Below are 19,521 nucleotides of genomic sequence, written 5' to 3' on the forward strand. Positions count from 1 at the left end.
TGAACAGTAAACGGTGGAGGGCTGGATGAACAGTAGCCCGTGGAGGGGTGGTTGAACAGGAGCCCGTGGAGAGGGCTGGTTGAACAGTAGCCGGTGGAGTAGCGCGTGGTGGAGGCTGGATGAACAGGAGCCGGTGGATGAACAGTCGCAGGTGAAGGCTGGAGGAGGTCGACGGTGGATGAACAGTAGCCCGTGGAGGCGGGAGGGGGTCGACGGTGGAGATGAACAGTGTCCCGTGGAATTCCGTTTTGCGGTACGCCACACCCCTCCCAATGAACAGGACCCCCGTTTCGACCGTAGCGCTCCAACACAAGTCCGTTTCCTCCGTTTTGCGGTACGCCACACCCCTCCTGATCAGCAGGACCCTCGTTTCGACCGTAGGAGGTCCGTTTCCTCCGTTTTGCGGTACGCCAGACCCCTCCCGATGAACAGGATCCCGTTTCAAATGTGGCCGGTCGAATACAAGGCCGTTTCCTCCGTTCTGCGGTACGCCAGGCCTCGTTTCCATCAGCTGTTCCGTCCAAGCCCTCCCGATGAACACGACGACGCATTCCGTTCCGACCCAGCCGGTTGGCTCCCCATGAACACGACGACGACGCTGTTTCTCCGTTCCGACCCAGCCATGTACACGAGCCCTGGCCGTACGTATGCGCGAGTAGGCGTTCGAGACCCTGCCCGTATGTACGTACGTGGCCGTATTTTCTTTCTTGCACACTGGCCGCTGTACGTACGTGTACATGCTACGTGTGTGCCTCTACTAGGACACGTGCGCGCCTCTACATCGACCAGTATGTACGTACACGTTCGCGACTAGAATGGCAATACTACGTACGCTTCGACCAGGTGGGTCCCGACTGTCAGGCACTTCCTTGCCTGCGAAGATGTAGCTGGTGGGTCCCAGCAGTCAGGGGGCGAATCGTTTTTTTCCGAACGCACTTCCTTGCGTGCGAAGATGTAGCTGGTGGGTCCCAGCAGTCAGGGGCAAACGTTTTTTTCACGAAATACAGTGGCCGGTCCGGTGGGTCCCAGCTGTCAGGTGGAGGAATCATTATTTTCCGCGTAATAAGGAGGCACTTCCTTACTGCGGCCGTGGACCCAGCTGTCAGCCTCTCCACGTACAGTCCACGTCTGATGGAAGTCGTTCCTTGACCACGTTGACTATGCCGCACCGAGAGCACCAGGGCGGTGGACGACGGCGAGGCCTAGGAAGGGGACGACGGGGAGCCGGGGAAGACGCAGCAGTGGAAGCCCGCGCGGAGAGGAGTACGAGGGTTCACTGGTTCGGCTGCGGTGTGAGGCTGCCGTCACCGCAGGGCCTGGCCAGCGGTGGGAATAGTAGGGGGCGGTGAGGCCTCCGCGGCAGCACAGCCGGCCACGGGAGGCAGGAGCATGCGGCACGACCAGCGCTGCTTTGGGCGGCTGGAGCAAGAAGACCAGAGGTTGAAGAAGCACTACGGCCGTTGGATGGACATCATACGGTCACTGGAGCTAGAATAGTTCATATTGACTAAAGTTGACAAAGGCCCCCGTCCCAGTCAACTTAGTAGGCCCACAAGTCAGCCTCCCACCATGGTGGGTCCCAGCTAGCAGGGGGAGTATTCATTTTTTTGTGCGTAATAAGGAGGCACTTCCTTGCGTGCGAAGATATAGCTGGTGGGTCCGAGCTGTCAGCGGCGGTAACGTTTTTTTCGCGAAATACAGAGGCCCTTTCGGTGGGTCCCTGATGTCAGGTGGATGAATCATTATTTTGCGCGTACTAAGGAGCATTTCCTTGCGTGCGGCCGTGGACGCAGCTGTCGGCCTCTCCACGTACAGTCCACTTCAGATGCATGTCGGTCGTTGACCACGTTGACCAGGCCACGCCGAGAGCACCAGGGTGGTGGACGACGGCGAGGCCTAGGAAGGGAACGACACAGAGGCAGGGAGATTCGGCAGTTGTTTCCCACGCGGAGGGGAGTACGACTGTACGATGGTTTACTGGTTCGTCTGCCGTCGCCGGAGAATAACAACAGGTGTGGGTGAGTAGAGGGATGGCTAGGCCAGCGATGGGAGTACGGTGGGGCGGTGAGGCCTGCGCGGCAGCAGAGCCGGCCGCGGGAAGGAGGGAGCAGGCAGTCCCGCCGACGCTTGTTTGAGCGGCTGGAGCAGGAAGAGCAGAGATTGAAGAAGCACGACGGCCGTTGGATGGCCATCCAACAGTCACTGCTTGTGCGTCAACCTTTTTTTAGGAAAGCCTCAAATCTGTGAAAAACAGCATACAACCCATCTGCCATTATTTCTAATAATTTTACAGCCCAATTGCTAATTATTAAGGTTTTTTTGGAGCCCATATACTTTTTGTTAGCATTACAGCCCATATTGTGGCCACGGTTAAAAAATTATACGAAATTTTGCATATTTCGGTGTGGTCCGAACTGTTTTTAATCCCGAAATTTCGACTCACATTCAAACTAATTTTAAAAATAAATGTATATCAATATAAAATCCAACAAATTCGCCACGCATAAAAATTAATGTAATTTAAAATCTCGAAATGAAAAAAAGATATTTGAAACTAATTGCCGGTTTGATGTGTTATCAAAATGTACAGCCCATTTCTCATTACTGATGGGCCATTTTCTCGGCCAGCCGAATGAAAGCTCTCCTTGTCTTGAAAGATTTGCAGCCCAACAGGCCTGATAAAGCGACTTACTTGGCAAATCACAAAAAAACTGGGCTGTGGCCGTGGACCCAGCTGTCAGCATCTCCACGTACAGTACTCTTCCGATGGAAGTCGTTCCTTGACCACGTTGACCACGCCGCGCGGAGAGCACCACAGCGGTGGACGACGGCGAGGCCTAGGAAGGGGATGACGCGGAGCCGGGGAAGACGCGGCAGTGGAAGCCCGCGTGGAGAGGAGTACGAGGGTTCACTGGTTCGGCTGCGGTGTGAGGCTGCCGTCGCCGCAGGGCCTGGCCAGCGGTGGGAATAGTAGGGGGCGGTGAGGCCTCCGCGGTAGCACAGCCGGCCATGGGAGGCAGGAGCATGCGGCACGACCGGCGCTGCTTTGGGCGGCTGGAGCGAGAAGACCAGAGGTTGAAGAAGCACTACGGCCGTTGGATGGACATCGTACGGTCACTGGAGCTAGAATCGTTCATATTGACTAAAGTTGACAAAGGCCCCCGTCCCAGTCAACTTAGTAGGCCCACAAGTCAGCCTCCCACCATGGTGGGTCCCAGCTAGCAGGGGGAGTATTCATTTTTTTTGTGCGTAATAAGGAGGCACTACCTTGCGTGCGAAGATATAGCTGGTGGGTCCGAGCTGTCAGCGGCGGTAACGTTTTTTTCACGAAATACAGAGGCCCTTTCGGTGGGTCCCTGATGTCAGGTGGAGGAATCATTATTTTGCGCGTAATAAGGAGGCATTTCCTTGCGTGCGGCCGTGGACCGAGCTGTCGGCCTCTCCACGTACAGTCCACTTCAGATGCATGCCGGTCATTGACCACGTTGACCAGGCCGCGCCGAGAGCACCAGGGCGGTGGACGACGACGAGGCCTAGGAAGGGAACGACACAGAGGCAGGGAAGACTCGGCAGTTGTTTCCCACGCGGAGGGGAGTACGACTGTAGGAGGGTTTACTGGTTCGTCTGCCGTCGCCGGAGAATAACAGCAGGTGTGGGTGAGTAGAGGGATGGCTAGGCCAGTGATGGGAGTACGGTGGGGCGGTGAGGCCTCCGCGGCAGCAGAGCCGGCCGCGGGGAGGAGGGAGCAGGCAGTCCTGCCGGCGCTTGTTTGAGCGGCTGGAGCAGGAAGAGCAGAGATTGAAGAAGCACGACGGCCGTTGGATGGCCATCCAGCAGTCACTGCTGGTGCGTCAACCTTTTTTTTAGGAAAGCCTCAAATCTGTGGAAAACAACATACAGCCCATCTGCCATTATTTCTAATAATTTACAGCCCATTTGCTAATTATTAAGGTTTTTTTTTGGAGCCCATATACTTTTTGTTAGCATTACAGCCCATATTGTGGCCACGGTTAAAAAATTATACGAAATTTTGCATATTTCGGTGCGGTCCGAACTGCTTTTAATCCCGAAATTTCGACTCGCATTGAAACTGATTTTAAAAATAAATGTATATCAATATAAAATCCAACAAATTCTCCACGCATAAAAATTAATGTAATTTAAAATCTTGAAATGAAAAAAAAGATATTTGAAACTAATTGCCGGTTTGATGTGTTTTAAAAATGTACAACCCATTTCTCATTACTGATGGGCCATTTTCTCGGCCAGTCGAATGAAAGCTCTCCTCGTCTTGAAAGATTTGCAGCCCAACAGGCCTGACAAAGCGACTTAGTTGGCAAATCACAAAAGAAACTGGGCTGTGGCCGTGGACCCAGCTGTCAGCCTCTCCACGTACAGTACTCTTCCGATGGAAGTCGTTCCTTGACCACGTTGACCACGCCGCGCGGAGAGCACCATGGCGGTGGACGACGGCGAGGCCTAGGAAGGGGACGACGCGGAGCCGGGGAAGACGCGGCAGTGGAAGCCCGCGCGGAGAGGAGTACGAGGGTTCACTGGTTCGGCTGCGGTGTGAGGCTGCCGTCGCCGCAGGGCCTGGCCAGCGGTGGGAATAGTAGGGGGCGGTGAGGCCTCCGCGGCAGCACATCCGGCCATGGGAGGCAGGAGCATGCGACACGACCGGCGCTGCTTTGGGCGGCTGGAGCGAGAAGACCAGAGGTTGAAGAAGCACTACGGCCGTTGGATGGACATCATACGGTCACTGGAGCTAGAATCGTTCATATTGACTAAAGTTGACAAAGGCCCCCGTCCCAGTCAACTTAGTAGGCCCACAAGTCAGCCTCCCACCATGGTGGGTCCCAGCTAGCAGGGGGAGTATTCATTTTTTTGTGCGTAATAAGGAGGCACTACCTTGCGTGCGAAGATATAGCTGGTGGGTCCGAGCTGTCAGCGGCGGTAACGTTTTTTTTGCGAAATACAGAGGCCCTTTCGGTGGGTCCCTGATGTCAGGTGGAGGAGTCATTATTTTGCGCGTAATAAGGAGGCATTTCCTTGCGTGCGGCTGTGGACCCAGCTGTCGGCCTCTCCACGTACAGTCCACTTCAGATGCATGTCGGTCGTTGACCACGTTGACCAGGCCGCGCCGAGAGCACCAGGGCGGTGGACGACGGCGAGGCCTAGGAAGGGAACGACACGGAGGCAGGGAAGACTCGGCAGTTGTTTCCCACGCGGAGGGGAGTACGACTGTAGGAGGGTTTACTGGTTCGTCTGCCGTCGCCGGAGAATAACAGCAGGTGTGGGTGAGTAGAGGGATGGCTAGGCCAGCGATGGGAGTACGGTGGGGCGGTGAGGCCTACGCGGCAGCAGAGCCGGCCGCGGGGAGGAGGGAGCAGGCAGTCCCGCCGGCGCTTGTTTGAGCGGCTGGAGCAGGAAGAGCAGAGATTGAAGAAGCACGACGGCCGTTGGATGGCCATCCAACAGTCACTGCTTGTGCGTCAACCTTTTTTTTAGGAAAGCCTCAAATCTGTGGAAAACAGCATACAACCCATTTGCCGTTATTTCTAATAATTTACAGCCCATTTGCTAATTATTAAGGTTTTTTTTGGAGCCCATATTCTTTTTGTTAGCATTATAGCCCATATTGTGGCCATGGTTAAAAAATTATACGAAATTTTGCATATTTTGGTGCGGTCCGAATTGTTTTTAATCCCAAAATTTTGACTCACATTGAAACTGATTTAAAAAATAAATGTACATCAATATAAAATCCAACAAATTCTCCACGCATAAAAATTAATGTAATTTAAAATCTTGAAATGAAAAAAAAGATATTTGAAACTAATTGCCGGTTTGATGTGTTTTAAAAATGTACAACCCATTTCCCATTATTGATGGGCCATTTTCTGGGCCAGCCGAATGAAAGCTCTCCTCGTCTTGAAAGATTTGCAGCCCAACAGGCCTGACAAAGCGACTTAGTTGGCAAATCACAAAAGAAACTGGGCTGTGGCCGTGGACCCAGCTGTCAGCCTCTCCACGTACAGTACTCTTCCGATGGAAGTCGTTCCTTGACCACGTTGACCACGCCGCGCGGAGAGCACCATGGCGGTGGACGACGGCGAGGCCTAGGAAGGGGACGACGCAGAGCCGGGGAAGACGCGGCAGTGGAAGGCCGCGCGGAGAGGAGTACGAGGGTTCACTGGTTCGGCTGCGGTGTGAGCCTGCCGTCGCCGCAGGGCCTGGCCAGCGGTGGGAATAGTAGGGTGCGGTGAGGCCTCCGCGGCAGCACAGCCGGCCACGGGAGGCAGGAGCATGCGGCATGACCGGCGCTGATTTGGCGGCTGGAGCAAGAAGACCAGAGGTTGAAGAAGCACTACGGCCGTTGGATGGACATCGTACGGTCACCGGAGCTAGAATCGTTCATATTGACTAAGTTGACAAAGCCCTTCGTCCCCGTCAACTTAGTAGGCCCACAAGTCAGCCTCCCACCAAGGTGGGTCCCAGCTAGCCGGGGGAGTATTCATTTTTTTGTGCGTAATAAGGAGGCACTTCCGGTGGGACTGAGCTGACAGCGGGGGGAACATTTTTTCGCGAAATACGGTGGCCCGTCAGGTGGGTCCCAGCAGTCAGGGGGCAAACGTTTTTTCGCAAGATACGGTGGCCCGTCCACTGGGTCCCTGCGGTCAGTTGGAGGAATCATTATTTTCCGCGTAATAAGGAGGCACTTACTTGCTGCGGCCATGGACCCAGCTGAGACTCTCCACGTACAGTATACTTCCGATGGAAGTCGTTCCTTGACCACGTTGACCTCGCCGCGTTCCGTTGCATGCATGCGTCCATGGGCGTGGTGCGTCCCCACTGTCAGCCTCTCACGTACAGTCATCTTCCGATGACTCTCGGTTGTTGACCACGTTGGCCACACCGTGCCGAGCGCACCCAGACTGGAACGACCCGGAGATGGGGAAGACGGGGCAGTGGAGTCGCAGATGGAGATGAGTGGGAAACTTCACTGGTTCGGGTGCGCGGCAGCACAGCCGCGGTGCCGCCCACGGGAGACAGGAGCAAGAACAGAGGTTGAAGAAGGAGCACGGCTGTTGGATTAACATCCAACGGTCCAGCTGCTAGAATCATTTGTTGATTAAGTTGACAAAGCCGTGCGTACATGTCCGCTTAGTAGGCCCACAAGTCAGTCACCAAATCTGACGGATCCCAGCTGTCAACGGGATGAATAATTTTTTTCGCAAAACAAGGAGGCACTTCCTTCCGTGCGAAGATACAGCCGGTGGGTCCCAGCTGTTAGGTGGAGGAAACATTTTTTCAGCTTAATAAGGAGGAACTTTCCTTGCGTGCGACCATGGACCTCGTGGGTCCCAGCCGTCAGGCTCTCCACGTACAGTCCTCTTCCGATGACTCTCGTTTGTTGATCACGCCGCACCGAACGCAGCGAGGCGGTGGACGACGGCGAGGCGCCGGACGGGAACTGCTCGGAGATGGGAAAACGCGGCAGTGGAGTCGCAGATTGAGAGGAGGAGAAGGGTTATAACTGGTTCTGTTGCGGCGTGGGGCTGTAGTCTGTGGAGAATAACAGGAGGTGTCGAGGGATGGAGGGATAGCCTGGCCGGCGGTGGGGTAGCGCTTCACAGCGATGCGTGCTAAGCAGAGCCGCTAGCCGCCGGAGGCCGGACCAGGCGGTCCCGGCGACGCTGGAGGAAGAAGACGAGAGATTGAAGGTGCATGCCGGCCGTTGGATATAAATCCAATGGCTGTGGATGACACAATCATTTGTTGACCAAGTTGACAACGCCCAGCGTAGGCTTCGACCTATTGGCCCACATGTGAGCCTGCAAAAATGTGGCATATATTTAACCCATGTTTTCTAGAATGTACAGTCCATTTGCTGGGCTGGGTGAACAAATAATTTCACGTCAATCAGGCCCATTTATATTTTCTAAGAAAACCCAGCCCATTTGCACTTCCTTGAAATACACGTATTAGGTGGGCTCGTTATATATATAATGTTATGTTAGAAGGAGTAATTAATATCAAAGAATAAACCGGAGAGGCACATTCTATATATATATAATTAAGAAATTAGCGAGTTGTTGCTCAAAATAAAAATGAGCGCGTTATTATTAAATTGGTCCTTAAAATCTTCGCAAGCTTTTGTACGCAATCACCAGGATTTTCCTTGCCTGTGAGTAAAAAACAACCAGGATTTTCCTTGCCAACTTCCATTAAACATTTACTTTTATAAGTTAATAACACATGGGATGTTTTTATAATGTATATATAAGTCTCTATAAAATATACGATAATAGTAATAATATAAATATATATAATGTGGTTAGAAGGGAAAACATTTGGACACATCATTACTTTTATAAGAGACCTGCGTTTTATACCCCACAGTAGGCATACTAACAAGTTCACACACAAATACAACAGAAAAGGTAAACATTCATATCAAACTCAGGTTCACAGGACTCGTTCATATTCATAGCCAACATTCACTATGAACAACTCGAAAGATTCATATATACACAAGCTCAGCATATCTATGCATCCAAATGATTGATAGATCACACGACAATATTCATACATAATTCACAAAAATATTCAGATATACACATGTTCAGTATGTTTATGCATCCAAATGATTGAGATCACAGCCAATATGATCCATGGATGAACTTTAATTACCTAGGGTACAGACTGGTAAATGGTGTTCAATCGGAGGTACTTCTTGCTAAAATTAGTTCTTGTACAAGTAAACTTTCGAGTACATAAGAGGCAGCACAGACAATCTGAACTTTGCTTGTAGGTTTATCCTCAAATAGTGGCCTCGTGCCGAGGGAGGTTTGAGCAACTTGGCCACTACTTTCATCCAACTAGTTTACTGGATCATCTTGGTCTTGTATCTCGCCAAAATTCTACATTGCAGACGAGAAAGGAGGCGGTTGAGAAAATGAACCACCCAAATTTTTTGTGCAGTTCAGCTGAAATGGAGCATCCTTGGCGTGCAGACTGATTAAGTGCCAGATGAATATACGCGTCAACCAACTTGTCCGGAATCTTTAGACTCCATGCCATATAGTTCGCTACCATATGTGCCGATAACCAAAAGGCACAAGTTGGGACCAAAGACTGGACTGCGTTTTTCTGGGCTATGCACCAAGCAATATTTTTGGCGTTCACTCTCCTAATACTTGGAGTTTGACAATTGGTTGACGCCGGTTGATACTCGAATGAATATAGGCACTTCTTGTCAACATCGATGCTTGTCTGAGTGAACTTTGGAGTACATAGCAGCAGCATAAGTACCTGTCCATCTGATCATTTTGTGCAGTTCTACTGAAATCACCCGATGTAATGATTTGCCTGCGAGTTCAGGCTCCAAATTACTCCTTTATGAAATTGGCAAACAGTAACACAATACCAAATTACCAATACATATGACAGGCACAATAATCAGGATAAAGACCAGTACCAACCTGTGTGAGGTAGCATATCAATTACTATTTCCTTTGACTGGAAGCCGAGATAAGCCAAGCGACTGACAGCAAAGGAAGAAAGCAAGCGGAGATTAGCGACTGACAAGAAAGGACGGAAGCTGTCGAGGCAATGAAGCACCCAAAGATTTTGTGCAGTTCCACAAAAATCGAGCATCCCTGTTGGCACATATATTGAGAGAGTGAGATTACTATAATAGTGGGACTAGTTGATGAAACATACACTAACAAATAGAAGCACCCTCATTATCTTAATGGGTAAAGTTAGCAACATAGTAGTCTTGCTTAAAGATTTATTTAATCAGTGCCAATTAGCTCAACTCAACACTCAAAGCATTGCCATTTATCATAGGTTGCAAAACTTTAACGTGCAAAGATAAAGGAGTTTCTCATGACAGTAGCATGATACAAATAGAGATGACAGCAAACTAATATGGATGAAGGCCTTAGGCCCGTACCAACCTGAGAAAAAAAGCTTATTCATGTAGTCCCATAAGAGATGATAAAGCACTCACTGGAATCACACAATAGTATATATATTTTTGTGCACTTCAAATGTATGGTTGAAATCACTCTTGTTTACCAGTGCTGAGATTATATCGAAAGATTATCAAGAACTTCCAGCAGAGTTAAAGCACTGGCTGGGATATAGTTCATTGTATTGTCTTGTGTAGTTCCACTAAAATGTATGATTGGCACAACATGATCCCTGTTTGCACAAGTAGGAACAAGGTGAAACCTTCATTAGCTTAGTGAGAAAGGATAGGAAGACATTAGCATATTACTCAAACAGTAGCATCAAATTCATGATGGACAATACGCAAAACATTGCCTCATTGAACCAATGGCAATAAATTGACATGCAAAACAATAGCACTATTATGTCATGACACTAATAATATTCCCTCCCTGCTCCACCACATGATTCACCTCCATAGACAAACATACACACGTACATGATTCAGCATAGGGTCCTACTAAAGATTTGTTTAACTCCAACAGGAAAATTAGGCAGTAATAAATTAGTGGTACTTAAGTACTCCTAATTAATTAAGTGAGACAGCAGAAGTGGAAGGGCTCCCTGGAGGATCGTCTCACATGTAAGGTAGTCGTTGCCGAAGCCCTTGAATGGCCCCGACTGAGGCCTCTGGCTTCAGCAAGATCGCCTTGGCACTGGTTATTCTTCTTCTTCTTCCTCTTTATGCTTTGTTTCTCTTTCTCCTCACCAGTTGGTGAAACCAAGTACATGATTGGCCTTCTAATTCAGAATTGGTTTTGTCAGTGAGGGAGTACAAGTGTACTAGTAAAAACAACATTATTTTCTCATGGCAGTCGGAAAATAGAGATGAACACATGCATTAAATATCATTCTTACCTAAAGGAAGGTTATGGCGCCAATATGGATGATGAGGATTGGAACACAGATCTCCCTTTGTGCAGTTCCACCAAAATGAACCAACTGTTCCATTCTGACATTCCAGTTAAACAGCACAAAAGTCACTTCTGAACTGAGGGTGCACCAACAGTCAAGCAGTCCAGCACCATGTACGTAAACATGGGCATAAAGTGGTGATTCATAGTTTGTTGCCCCGAGAAACAAACATTCAAGAAACATATCTGGGTTGGTCCCATTTTTGTTCACTCTAGCCACCTACTCCTATGTGTGGATAGAAAATCTAGTCCTGGTCATACCACTGTGTACAGCGTTACCCCTATATTTCCCTTTTCGACCAAGAGACCGGTTGGATGACCAGCCTGTACTACTTTCACTCCCTTTCCTTCCTGTTTGTACCAAGTCTGATGTGTACATACTAAATTCCCCCACCCCCACTTTATTTCTTGTTTGAACCAAGTACTCCCTCCGTCCGGAATTACTTGTCATCAAAATGGATGTGTCTAGAACTAAAATACATCTAGATACATCCATTTCAATGACAAGTATTTTCGGACGGAGGGAGTACAAGATTCGACTCCATGAAGTAGCTTTACCTCTAACAATAGAAGAAAAAAAATGTGACGTTGGACCATCTGATCGAGAGGGGCTGAGAGGTAGAAAATGATGCACATGCAGCGACGTAGTGAGCTGGGGAAGTAGAGCTAAGGCGGTTTTGAACGAAGATATACCTGAAGGTCGTCGGGATGTGGATAGGTGGGCGGCGGGAGGCCGGATCCGCCCACAGGCAACGACGAAGGGATCAGAGGACCTCCCGCGCCGGTGCTCGGCCAGAGATAACGGTGCGGCCGGCAGTGGGTCTCCTCCCTCACTGTCGACGACGGCCTAAATGCTGCCCCTCCTCCCCTTCACCGGCGGAGGGGGATACATCCGGATCTGTAACCAGCGGTGAGGATAGAAAGCCAGTGTTTTTTGAAGGGAGAAAGACAGTGTTACTACCCCTATCTTGTTTAGATCTGGAGAGGATGAGAGTGTGTGAATAGAGCAACCCTAGCAAGCAAGCGCGGAGGCTCCGGCCTATATATACGTAGTGGGGTAGTTTTCCTTTTTCACTCCATCAAAACAATCGTTTAAAATTGTGTACTACTACATGCCAGGTCGCCTTTTTTTAGTTGTTGATTGTTTTTTGAGATAGCTAGCCGCTTGTTCCAAGTGGTGTTACGGTGTGCCAGGTCGCACTTTGTATCGTTCAAGTCTGGTACTACAAGTCCCTCCATTAAATGAACAACCAACCCCTCGTAAAAATTGTGAACAAGCCCACGGTTAAAATTAGCGCAAACGTGGGTTGCCCCAACATGCATTATTATTTATATTTTCTACTCCCTTCGTTCCTAAACATAAGTCTTTTTTATAAGCCACACCTAAGACAAGAATTTTTTTATTAGCAGTGAACCCCACATGTCATAGACACAAAAATTATGGCAAGATTCCCTTAGGCAAGCCAAAGTGTGTCTAACAATTTGAGCAACTCAGGTTAGGCAAGTGTGGCAAGTGTGGGAAAAATAATGTGGCAACATAAGACAAACATAGTCACAATCCAAACAGCCCCGTAATTTTTTGTGACATGCATGAAAATTTGGTTAGTCAAATTTATAGTCAAAATTTGGCAAGGGGCATCAAATCAACACATGCAAGTACTAAAAGGAAAGTCACGGCATGCATGCATGCGTTGTACTCCCTCCGTTTCCAAATATAAGTCTTTTTAGAGATTGCAACAAGTGACTACATACGAAGCAGAATATGTCTACTCACTACAAAAAAAAGACACATCCGTGACATTTTGGGCCGAACGAATTTTTTCTGTCATACATATGACACTTCTATGACGATAATTGTGACAAAACCCGGTATCATCATAGATGTGGTGGGCTCCTACTTCTATGACAAAAAATCATGATAGAAAATGGGCTTTTCGTCCTGGGCGGGCCGGAGACGCAGCTGCATGACATTCTTTGGGCTTTCCATGACAGAAAAAATCGTGCTAGAAGCGAGGGGGAGGAAAATTTCGGGGAGTTCCCGGTTACGGTGGGAGGTCGGGGGCCGAGCGATGCGCGTTTCTCTCGTACACGTACGCGCGCGTGTGTGAGGCGTTGGCTCTAACTGAACCCGAGCGAGGCGTTGGGCTCTAACTGAACCCGAGCGATTGCACTGCAGGCTACGCATAACTGAACCCGAGCAATCGATCGATGGCTGTTAACTGAACCCGATCGAGCGATTCCTTCGCTACTGCTGCTAACTGAAGCCGTTCGATTGGATGAACAGTGAGCGTTGCGGGAGGGGGGGGGGGGTGGTTGGATGAACAGTGAGCGGTGGCGTTGCCTCTGGATGAACAGGACCCCGTGGTGTGGAGGGCTGGATGAACAGTAGCGCTCCAACACATGTCCGTTTCCTCCGTTTTGCGGTACGCCACACCCCTCCCGATCAACAGGACCCCCGTTTCGATCGTAGGAGGTCCGTTTCCTCCGTTTTGCGGTACGCCAGACCCCTCCCGATGAACAGGATCCCGTTTCGAACGTGGCCGGTCGAACACAAGGCCGTTTCCTCTGTTTTGCGGCACGCCAGGCCTCGTTTCCATCGCCTGTTCCGTCCAAGCCCTCCCGATGAACCCGACCACGCATTCCGTTCCGACCCAGCCGGTTGGCTCCCACGCGTTCCGTTGCCTCCCGATGAACACGACGCATTCCGTTGCCTCGCCATGAACACGACGCATTCCGTTGCCTCCCCATGAACACGACGACGACGCTGTTTCTCCGTTCTGACCCAGCCATGTACACGAGCCCTGGCCGTACGTATGCGCGAGTAGGCGTTCGAGACCCTGCCCGTATGTACGTACGTGGCCGTATTTTCTTTCTTGCACCCTGGCCGCTGTACGTACGTGTACATGCTACGTGCGCGCCTCTACTACGACACGTACGCGCTTCTACTACGACACATGCGCGCCTCTACATCAACCAGTATATATGTACGTACACGTTCGCGACCAGAATGACAACGCTATGTACGCTTCGACCAGGTGGGTCCCGACTGTTAAGCACTTCCTTGCCTGTGAAGATGTAGCTGGTGGGTTCCAGCAGTCAGGGGGGCGAATCATTTTTTTGCCCGGACGCACTTCCTTGCATGCAAAGGTGTAGCTGCTGGGTCCCGGCAGTCAGGGGGGAATCGTTTTGTTTTTTTGCCCGGACGCACTTCCTTGCGTGCGAAGATGTAGCTGGTGGGTCCCAGCAGTCAGGGGGGAGAATCATTTTTTTTCGGACGCACTTCCTTGCGTGCGAAGATGTAGCTGGTGGGTCCCAGCAGTCAGGGGGAAACGTTTTTTTGCGAAATACGGTGGCCCGTCCGGTGGGTCCCCGCTGTCAGGTGGAGGAATAATTATTTTGCGCGTAATAAGGAGGCACTTCCTTGCTGCGGCCGTGGACCCAGCTGTCAGCCTCTCCACGTACAGTCCACGTCCGATGGAAGCCATTCCTTGACCACATTGACCACGCTGCGCCGAGAGCACCAGGGCGGTGGACGACGGCGAGGCCTAGGAAGGGGACGACGCGGAGACGGGGAAGACGCGGCAGTGGATGCCCACACATAGAGGAGTATGAGGGTTCACTCGTTCGGCTGCGGTGTGAGGCTGCCATCGCCGCAGAATAATAGGGGGTGTGGGTGCGTAGAGGGATTGCTTGGCCAGCGGTGGGAGTAGTAGGGGGCGGTGAGGCCTCCGCGGAATCACAGCCGGCCACGGGCGGCAGGAGCAGGCGGCACGACCGGCGCTGCTTTGGGCGGCTGGAGCAAGAAGACTAGAGGTTGAAGAAGCACTACGGCCGTTGGATGGACATCGTACGGTCACTGGTGCTAGAATCGTTCATATATTGACTAAAGTTGACAACGGCCTCCATCCCAGTCAACTTAGTAGGCCCACAAGTCAGCCTCCCACCAAGGTGGGTCCCAGCTAGCAGGGGGTATTCATTTTTTGTGCGTAATAAGGAGGCACTTCCGGTGGGTCCGAGCTGACAGCGGGGGGAACGTTTTTTTCGTGAAATACGGTGGCCCGTCCTGTGGGTCCCAGCAGTTAGGGGGAAACGTTTTTTTTTCATGAAATACTGGTGGCCCGTCCGGTGGGTCCCTGCTGTCAGGTGGAGGAATAATTATTTTCCGCGTAATAAGGAGGCATTTCCTTGCGGCTGCCGTGGACCCAGCTGTCAGCCTCTCCACGAACAGTACTCTTCCGATGGAAGTCGGTCGTTGACCACATTGACCACGCCGCGCCGAGAGCACCACGGCGGTGGACGACGGCGAGGCCTAGGAAGGGGACGACGCGGAGCCGGGGAAGACGCGGGAGTGGAAGCCCGCGCGGAGAGGAGTACAAGGGTTCACCGGTTTGGCTGCGGTGTGAGGCTGCCGTCGCCGCAGAATAACAGGGGGTGTGGGTGAGTAGAGGGATGCCCTGGCCAGCGGTGGGAGTAGTAGGGGGCGCTGAGGCCTGCGCGGCAGCACAGCCGACCACGGGAGGCGGGAGTAGGCGGTCCCGCCGGCGCTGCTTTGGCGGCTGGAGCAAGAAGATCAGAGATTGAAGAAACACGACAGCCTTTGGATTGACATCCAACGGTTACGTCTGCTAGAATCGTTTGTTGACGTATATAATAACTAAAAAAATCTTGCATACGCGTCAACTAAACAGGCCCACAAGTCAGACCACTCCCTCTTTTTTTAATAATTTATATATAGCTCATGGCAACTTCTTATGCAATTTATTGCAGTCTTTTTTTGGTTGGCCAGGGCCAATTTCGCATATTTCTGTGGGTTCCAAACTATTTTTAATACCAAAATGTCGAGCCAGATTTAAAGTACTTTGAAGATATATTTAAATTAGGTTAATGCCCAGTGAAATAGGAATCTGAAAATGTGAAAAAATTCAGAAATTATAAAGTAATTGCAAATTTGTCATCTGTTTTTATATTTACAACCCATTTCATATTACTTTCAAGATTTGCAGGCGTCTTGAAAGAGTTGCAGCCCATCAGGGCATAGAAAAGTAAGTAGGCCTGGATTGGGTATTCTTCAGAAAAAATAAACTGGGCTCATTTTCACAAAGAAAAAATAGCTGGGCTGGTCACATGGTGAACATAAAATATAAGCCTGGGCTGGACGGGCCACAACCCAGTTCAAACCCTGCTCCGTCTCAACAATACCAAACAAAAAAAATACTGCTCGAGTAGCTACGTCCCAGGTGTCAGCCGATCTTGTGCTGTTCTCTTGTCTATTGACTATATACGCTCACAATGTCGTGGTTCCCAGATGTCAGGAAAACACTAGGAGGAAGCATTTTATTTTTCCATACGCTGACGTGGTGGGCCCCTACTGTCATCCTCTCCATGTACTTCTGCCGATTCCTGTTGTTTGTTGACCATGTTGACAACGCGAGAGGGCGCCGCCGCGGCGAGCGCACCAAAGCGCGTGGAGGATGTCAGCGTTAACGATTTAGGAGACGGTGGGGCGGCGATGCGTGCGCTGAGGCGCAGCCAGCCGTGGGAGGCGGAAGTAGGCGGCCCCGCCGGCGCTTGTTTGGTTTTGGCGGCTGGAGGAAGACATGACTGAAGAAACACGACAGACTGTAAAAGCAGCAGGAGTACTTAACAACCTTAACTGAAACCAGCAGGGGCACATAACAACCAAAGCTGAAAGCAACGTGGTCAATAAACAGGATATTCGCTTTAGAGCCATGGAAAAGCATGAACATAATCTTCTGTCCTATTCTCCAAGATGGACGGGCCTTCATTATTTGAGACCACCCATGAATAAGTATCTTTTCACCTCCAAGGGGAATTGAGTAGGTCGACATAAACATCATGTTGTGACCAAGCGCAAGTCTGACCCGACCATGGTCAGGCATCTGTATAGGAACAATAGAACTCGGCAGTTCCCATTTCAAGAAGATCACAACTGTAAAACTGTGTATAAGCAATAGTTTATGAACAACAAATATAACAGAAAACAACTCGTACCATAAGTTTCTCGACACAGTTGGACCTGTTCAACGAGTGCAGCAGTGGCACACATATCCCACGTGGCCTTCCACCATTGAAACGCCCCACAAGGACCTCAAGACGATCAATAAAGTGTAGGAACTTGTGGATGTCGATCCAGTCAACTTCAGTGCCATTAGTAACAGCCGAGTTATTACAGAGTAACAAACGAGCAGACTGCTTAACTCTGAAAAAACCTACACGTGCCACCAATTATAAGAAAATATTAGTTAGAAGTAGCATCTTCATGAGAGATTCGTTGCTACTTCTAAAGTTAAATTGTGATTAGTTAGACAGAATAGGTGGATTAAGAAGTAATCGAGGCAACAAGCAAGAACCAAATACAAAACTAACATGGATGAACAATTGGAACGACGTCGGGGTGGAAGATCGCAGTGAAGATGAGACGGGTTCTGCTATTTCCATCAACATTCGTGCGCCAACTTTCAGTCGGTAACACTTGAGAAAGTTTATCCAAGTTTGGCCATAAAAAAGCAGCGATCTTCTTGGTTCATGAACCCAACTCGGAACTTATATCCATGGCTTGTCTTCACTGTGACCATTAAACTAGTGTATTCAGTTATGGCAAGGCCGAGCATCTTGAGTACATGTGTTCTGGCAGAGCAAATAATACACTGCAGGAAAAATAATATGAGAACACAGCATGTTCAAAAAAAAAAACCCCACCCTCCCGGATAGAAAAGAGGATTCTAGGAACATACTGTGCGCGTTTCAAAATGCTGTGTTAGGATGAGAAGGAACAAGTGTGGCGTCTCGCCGAGGGCGCAGAAACCTGTAGGGTCCTCACACTTTGGGCACTGCAAATGAAACACACTAGATTCAGTAGGAAGAAAAATGCATCAACGGCGGCGGCTGCCATCCTAGGATTACCTGCGACCAAGGGACATGGATTTATCAGGGATGGATGAAGAATTCGTACCTGGTTCTCCATGAGAAAACCCTATGCAATCGCCGAGAGGGGGTTTTCTCTGTAAACAAGCAGACGAGGGAGAAGGGGATTCAGGCCCAGTGAAATATAGCCGCTTCGTCCATCCAGCTTACTGCTAATGCTGGAAAGGGGGGGGGTTGTGATTTGATGGCTCATTGGGCATTACTGCGGCGCTACGACCGGGGTGTGTCTACCGTGAAGTTGTGCACTCTAATTTGTGCATATGGCACGTGGACCCCGCTGTCGGTTGCCCCACATATCAGCGAAAGGAAGTAGAAAGACAGGAGTAACTAGTTACACATAAATATATTTTTTGACAGAGAGATACTCCCTCTGTAAAGAAATATACAAATCTTTTATATCACAGGCTCACCTTGCCGAGAAATATACTCCCTCTACAATGCACGGGCATTATGGTGGTTCAGCTTTTTTATGGGGGTTCAGCTGAGAATATAATACTCAGATAGGCTCGCGGTTCTGGACTTTGGGCCGCAGGCCGACCCTGCATGTTTGGGGCCCATGTGTTCTACCTCAGCGTTTTTCATATTGCAAGCGATCGGTACGACGCTGGTTTTAGATGCTGTCGCAAGGCGAATACACAAAATTGAATAAAGCACGGCAACTGTTGGAATGAAATCGAATGACAGTTCCTAACCAGCAATCAGAGTTGCAATTCTATCAATGATATACCATGTGATAAATAATACTGTCGTACTACTTATACACACAGGACACTTGTTTCACCATGCTAGATTATTACATCAAAATCTCTCGGAGGATAGATCAGTTCGGCAGTTGCGTGCTGCTATTGAAGAATTTCAAAGTTGATTTGGACCAGCTCTCCTTGCCGAGAAAGTTCAATTTTGACATCATCCCCTACCGCAAGATATGATTTAGATTTGAACCTTGACCATCCTTTAGCATCAATCATCATGCGACCATCCTTTGTACTTACGGTATATTGAGCAGGTTCATTCACACCATGGCTGCGCATGGTAAGAGAAACTTGGCCGCGGTCGCGCGGATTGTTGAATGACTCCCTCGTTGCTCTAGGAATTCTCTGTTTGCAAACAAGAAGACATACCCAAACAGTTAGATCAACACAGTGAATCATGTGAAACAACATGGAAAGAAAAAAGAATGAAGCAATTGGGCGGCCAATGCTTACCAAGAAGGTGGACATGTCGGTTTTTGTAAGGACTTTGGTATATGAAGTGCGAACTGCAGCCCAGTCTGTTGCCGGTGCAACTGCACGGGCCGGAGCAGATGCAAGTGCAAGTGTTGGTGTAGGTGCCGAAGCCGCCGCTGCTGCCGGAGATGGTGCTCCTTGTAAAGCTGGTGCCGGTGTCGATGCCCGATCCTCCGATAAATCAGACTGATCCGCTGACGTGGTCGGTGCCCAATCCTCAGCTGGATCAGACTGAGCTACTGCCGCTGTCAGTGCTAGAGCAACTGCCGGTGCTCGATCTGTGCGAGACAGCGGTGATCGTGTCTAGTCTGCTATGATCAGCTTTCTAACTTGACTAGGATCCGTGACCGTGATCCAGTTTTTTTCTTCATTTCTTTTAAACGCGAGAAGGACTAATTGTGGCGTTTTTGTTAAAC

This window comes from Aegilops tauschii, chromosome 7, assembly GCF_002575655.3.
Source record: "Aegilops tauschii subsp. strangulata cultivar AL8/78 chromosome 7, Aet v6.0, whole genome shotgun sequence".
Lineage (NCBI taxonomy): Eukaryota > Viridiplantae > Streptophyta > Magnoliopsida > Poales > Poaceae > Aegilops > Aegilops tauschii.